This window comes from Rhipicephalus microplus, unplaced genomic scaffold (assembly GCF_043290135.1).
Source record: "Rhipicephalus microplus isolate Deutch F79 unplaced genomic scaffold, USDA_Rmic scaffold_312, whole genome shotgun sequence".
Lineage (NCBI taxonomy): Eukaryota > Metazoa > Arthropoda > Arachnida > Ixodida > Ixodidae > Rhipicephalus > Rhipicephalus microplus.
In genome coordinates, this window is record NW_027464880.1 from 34515 (window position 1) to 40762 (window position 6248).

The window sequence follows — 6248 nt, forward strand, 5'->3', positions numbered from 1 at the left end:
TAATGATCCTTCCGCAGGTTCACCTACGGAAACCTTGTTACGACTTTTACTTCCTCTAAATGATCAAGTTTGGTCATCTTTCCAACAGACCGGCGCAACCGAAAGGCCGCGCCGGACATCGGTCCGAAGACCTCACTAAATCATTCAATCGGTAGTAGCGACGGGCGGTGTGTACAAAGGGCAGGGACGTAATCAACGCGAGCTTATGACTCGCGCTTACTGGGAATTCCTCGTTCAAGGGGAACAATTGCAAGCCCCTATCCCAATCACGAAAGAAGTTCCACGGGTTACCCAGTCTTTTCAGACAGGGATAAAGACACGCTGCTTCCTTCAGTGTAGCGCGCGTGCGGCCCCGGACATCTAAGGGCATCACAGACCTGTTATTGCTCTGTTTCGTGCGGCTAGGAGCCGCTTGTCCCTCTAAGAAGGTTGTAAGGTGCTGGGAACCCCGCACCTATTTAATAGGCTAGAGTCTCGTTCGTTATCGGAATTAACCAGACAAATCGCTCCACCAACTAAGAACGGCCATGCACCACCATCCACCGAATCAAGAAAGAGCTCTCAATCTGTCAATCCTCCCAGTGTCCGGGCCGGGTAAGTTTTCCCGTGTTGAGTCAAATTAAGCCGCAGGCTCCACTCCTGGTGGTGCCCTTCCGTCAATTCCTTTAAGTTTCAGCTTTGCAACCATACTTCCCCCGGAACCCAAATACTTTGGTTTCCCGGAAGCTGCCCGCCGAGTCATTTGAGTAACTCAGGCGGATCGCTGGTTGGCATCGTTTATGGTCAGAACTAGGGCGGTATCTGATCGCCTTCGAACCTCTGACTTTCGTTCTTGATCAATGAAAACATTCTTGGCAAATGCTTTCGCAGTAGTTCGTCTTGCGACGGTCCAAGAATTTCACCTCTAGCGCCGCAATACGAATGCCCCCGTCCGTCCCTCTTAATCATTACCTCGTATTCCAAAAACCAACAGAACAGAAACGAGGTCTTGTTCTATTATTCCATGCAAGTTTATTCAGGCGACTCGCCTGCGTTGAGCACTCTAATTTTTTCAAAGTAAAAGCACCGGCCATCTCGAGGCACACAATGAAGTGCACCAAGAAAGAACCGGCATGATGTTCAGTCCGAGCCGTCGCATCGGGTAGATGCACTACTCGTCTGGAACTGAGATCCAACTACGAGCTTTTTAACCGCAGCAGCTTTAGTATACGCTATTGGAGCTGGAATTACCGCGGCTGCTGGCACCAGACTTGCCCTCCAATTGATCCTCGTTAAAGGATTTAGAGTGTACTCATTTCAATTACGGGGCCTCAAAAGAGTCCCGTATTGTTATTTTTCGTCACTACCTCCCCGTGCCGGGAGTGGGTAATTTGCGCGCCTGCTGCCTTCCTTGGATGTGGTAGCCGTTTCTCAGGCTCCCTCTCCGGAATCGAACCCTGATTCTCCGTTACCCGTAACAACCATGGTAAGCAAGTAACCTACCATCGAAAGTTGATAAGGCAGACACTTGAAAGAAACGTCGCCGGCTCGTGGCCATGCGATCAGCACAAAGTTATCCAGAGTCACCACACAATACGGGCCGAAACCCGATCGATCTTGGTCTAATAAAAGCACCCGTTACCCAAAGGGCTCCAGGCTCACTGCATGTATTAGCTCTAGAATTGCCACAGTTATCCAAGTAGGAAGAAACGATCTAAGGAACCATAACTGATTTAATGAGCCATTCGCGGTTTCGCCTTATTTCGGCATGTACTTAGACATGCATGGCTTAATCTTTGAGACAAGCATATGATTACTGGCAGGATCAACCAGGTAATCGTTCGACTGCGCGTCCGTCCTCGCCTTCGGCGGGCCGGACGCAGTCTGTGTGCGGCGGAGGCCACCTTCAGGCGCCCCAACACGCTTATTTTGCACTCCGAGATGACGGCGTTCGAGCTCGCTACGGCACAACCTTCCCGAAAGACGAGTGGGAGCCGTGCGGCAAGAAGCACGTTCATGCTCGCTCTTTTTCGTTGCATCGACTCGGTCGCGCCGTGCGGGTTGCCCAAGCCCGCTGCACTGTCGGTGGACCGGCCGGAACTAGCAACGGAGCCGAGACTGCAAAGCCGCCAGACGACGGGTCACGCCCGCGTCTTCGGCGCTTTCGCATCTGAATCGCCCGAGGACGACACGGAACACACCTCGATATCGTGGTAAAACGGCACCGTCCGACAACCAGCCCCTAACGCATCAAGCGGATGAGGCTGCAGACGACTGCCGTGGATTCCCCTGGAGCAGACCCGAGGACACGCTTGACGAGGCCGAAGCCCGCCGCATATCAGACACCCGGTCGCTTTCGCGTACGCCGCTCACGAGAACCCCCACATAATAGCAGCGATAAGTACCCAGACCTCCTTGGGCACTAATACGAGCGTACTCGAGAAAATTTCACCGCGGGTGTGCCCCGAAACGTGTGGCACGTTGAGCGTGCCACAAGTCTACGTCGCTCTCAAACCCGCCGAGGTCGTAGAATTTGCGACCCTACTCACGAAATTCCCACCGAGGATACGGCCGCAAACGTACCGCACCTTGGGTAGGCCACGAGTTTGTGCAACACTACGCTGACGGCACAGCACCGAGGTCGTGCGCGCACGCACGGGAAAATTCCGCCGCGGTTTCTGCCGAAAACGTGAGGCACCACGACTCTCCGCAAGTTCGCGTCGACTGCGAAAGACCGAAGTCGTGAACGACGTGTCCGCTACTCGCCGCCGACACGCTGGACACCAAACGTACAACGACTCGACGGCGTCGTAGAGGCCCACGACGCGGTTTTCCTTAACGACGTCTCGGCGTGGCACCGACAGGTTAGAACGGCCGACCAACGTTCCCTGTCCGCCGTTCGGCTCAGTCGAAGGGCTCGGCGACTTCGGCAACGCTGCGAAGCCGCACGGTGACGCACGCCATGTCCCCATTTTTTTTTTTTCTTTCTGCGTCTGCCGGGGTGCCCCTATAATAGCAGCGATAAGCACCCAGACCGCCGTGGGTCGCTCGCCCCGGCTGACGTGGTTTTTCGTACTCCTGCGGCGGTCGCCGTCAAGCACGTCCAAATACGCTACTTTCGTGGGCGCATTCACGCTCTTTCGCTTCGCCGGAGTGCCAGCACTCACTCTGCCAAAAACGGCGAACATCCGAGCGGCGGTTCCCACTTTTGCGTCGGCGTCGCAAACCCCGCCCCGGCAGACGAGGTTTGCCGTACTCGTGCGACGGTGGCCGGCGGGCACGTCGAAAGACGCCGATATCGTGCGCGAATTGGCGCACCTTGGCTTCACCGGAGTGCCGCCACTGACTCCTCCAAAAACGGCGAAGATCCGAGCGGCGCTTCCCACTTTCGCATCGGCGTCCCGAACTCCGCCCCGGCTGACGCGGTTTACCGTACTCGTGCGACGGTCGCCGGCGAGCACGTGGAAAGACGCCGATATCGTGCCCGAATCGGCTCCGTTCGGCTTCGCCGGAGTGCCAGCACTGGCTCGGCGAAAGACGACGAACATCCGAGCGACGGTTCTCACTATTGCGTACGCGTCGCAAACCCCGCCCCGGCAGACGCACTTTGCCGTACTCGTGCGACGGTCGCCGGCGAGCACGTAGAAAGACGCCGATATCGTGCCGGAATCGGCCCCGTTTGGCTTCGCCGGAGTGCCAGCACTCACTCGGCCACAAACGGCGAACATCCGAGCGGCGGTTCCCACTTAGCCGTCGGCGTCCCGAACTCCGCCCCGGCAGACGCGGTTGCCGAGCTCGTGCGACTAGCGACCGCGAAGCCGTCTCGCGACGCCGCTTTCGTGCGCGGCTCCCACTGCGACCTGGGTCACCCGAGGTCGACGAGCAAGAAAGAATGTCGAAAAAAAATTTTTTTTTTTTTTGCGTCTGCCGGGGTGCCCCTATAATAGCAGCGATAAGCACCCAGACCGCCATGGGTCGCTCGCCCCGGCTGACGTGGTTTTTCGTTTTCCTGCGGTGGTCGTCGTCAAGCACGTCCAAACACGCCACTTTCGTGGGCGCATTCGCGCTCTTTCGCTTCGCCGGAGTGCCAGCACTCACTCTGCCAAAAACGGCGAACATCCTAGTGGCGGTTCCCACTTTTGCGTCGGCGTCGCCAACCCCGCCCCGGCATACGCGGTTTGCCGTACTCGTGCGGCGGTGGCCGGCGGGCACGTCGAAAGACACCGATATCGTGCGCGAGTCGATGCTTCTTGGTCTCGCAGGAGGGCCGCCACTCACTCCTGCAAAAACGGCGAAGATCCGAGCGGCGCTTCCCACTTTTTCGTCGGCATCGCAAACCTCGCCCCGGCAGACGCGCTTTGCCGTACTCGTGCGACGGTCGCCGGCGAGCACGTCGAAATACGCCGATATCGTGCCCGAATCGGCCCCGTTTCGCTTCGCCGGAGTGCCAGCACTCACTCGGCCAAAAACGGCGAACATCCGAGCAGCGGTACCCACTTAGCCGTCGGCATCCCGAACTCCGCGCCGGCTGACGCGGTTGCCGAGCTCGTGCGACTAGCGACCGCGAACGCGTCTCGCGACGCCGCTTTCGTGCGCGGCTCCCATTGCGACCTGGGTTACCCGAGCTCGACCAGCAAAAAAGAAGGTCGAAAAAAAATTTTTTTTTTCTGCGTCTGCCGGGGTGCCCCTATAATAGCAGCGATAAGCACCCAGACCGCCGTGGGTCGCTCGCCCCGGCTGACGTGGTTTTTCGTACTCCTGCAGCGGTCGCCGTCAAGCACGTCCAAATACGCCACTTTCGTGGGCGCTTTCGCGCTCTTTCGCGTCGCCGGTGTGCCAGCACTCACTCTGCCAAAAACGGCGAACATCCTAGTGGCGGTTCCCACTTTTGCGTCGGCGTCGCCAACCCCGCCCCGGCATACGCGGTTTGCCGTACTCGTGCGGCGGTGGCCGGCGGGCACGTCGAAAGACACCGATATCGTGCGCGAGTCGATGCTTCTTGGTCTCGCAGGAGGGCCGCCACTCACTCCTGCAAAAACGGCGAAGATCCGAGCGGCGCTTCCCACTTTTTCGTCGGCATCGCAAACCTCGCCCCGGCAGACGCGCTTTGCCGTACTCGTGCGACGGTCGCCGGCGAGCACGTCGAAATACGCCGATATCGTGCCCGAATCGGCCCCGTTTCGCTTCGCCGGAGTGCCAGCACTCACTCGGCCAAAAACGGCGAACATCCGAGCAGCGGTACCCACTTAGCCGTCGGCATCCCGAACTCCGCGCCGGCTGACGCGGTTGCCGAGCTCGTGCGACTAGCGACCGCGAACGCGTCTCGCGACGCCGCTTTCGTGCGCGGCTCCCATTGCGACCTGGGTTACCCGAGCTCGACCAGCAAAAAAGAAGGTTGAAAAAAAATTTTTTTTTTCTGCGTCTGCCGGGGTGCCCCTATAATAGCAGCGATAAGCACCCAGACCGCCGTGGGTCGCTCGCCCCGGCTGACGTGGTTTTTCGTACTCCTGCAGCGGTCGCCGTCAAGCACGTCCAAATACGCCACTTTCGTGGGCGCTTTCGCGCTCTTTCGCGTCGCCGGTGTGCCAGCACTCACTCTGCCAAAAACGGCCAACATCCGAGCGGCGGTTCCCACTTTTGCGTCGGCGTCGTAAACCCCGCCCCGGCAGACGCGGTTTGCCCTACTCGTTCGACGGTCGCCGGCGAGCGCGTCGAAAGACACCGATATCGTGCGCGAGTCGATGCTTCTTGGTCTCGCAGGAGGGCCGCCACTCACTCCTGCAAAAACGGCGAAGATCCGAGCGGCGCTTCCCACTTTTTCGTCGGCATCGCAAACCTCGCCCCGGCAGACGCGCTTTGCCGTACTCGTGCGACGGTCGCCGGCGAGCACGTCGAAATACGCCGATATCGTGCCCGAATCGGCCCCGTTTCGCTTCGCCGGAGTGCCAGCACTCACTCGGCCAAAAACGGCGAACATCCGAGCAGCGGTACCCACTTAGCCGTCGGCATCCCGAACTCCGCGCCGGCTGACGCGGTTGCCGAGCTCGTGCGACTAGCGACCGCGAACGCGTCTCGCGACGCCGCTTTCGTGCGCGGCTCCCATTGCGACCTGGGTTACCCGAGCTCGACCAGCAAAAAAGAAGGTCGAAAAAAAATTTTTTTTTTCTGCGTCTGCCGGGGTGCCCCTATAATAGCAGCGATAAGCACCCAGACCGCCGTGGGTCGCTCGCCCCGGCTGACGTGGTTTTTCGTACTCCTGCAGCGGTCGC

The 6248-nt window shown here is 58.9% G+C and overlaps 1 non-coding gene across 1 annotated transcript; it reads right to left on the reverse strand.

Annotated features, from left to right (window-relative positions):
- On the reverse strand, nt 1–1815 carry LOC142793600 (small subunit ribosomal RNA). Its single transcript, XR_012891673.1, has one exon. It is a non-coding gene; the product is annotated as a small subunit ribosomal RNA (ribosomal RNA).
- Between the last annotated feature and the right edge of the window lie 4433 nt (nt 1816–6248).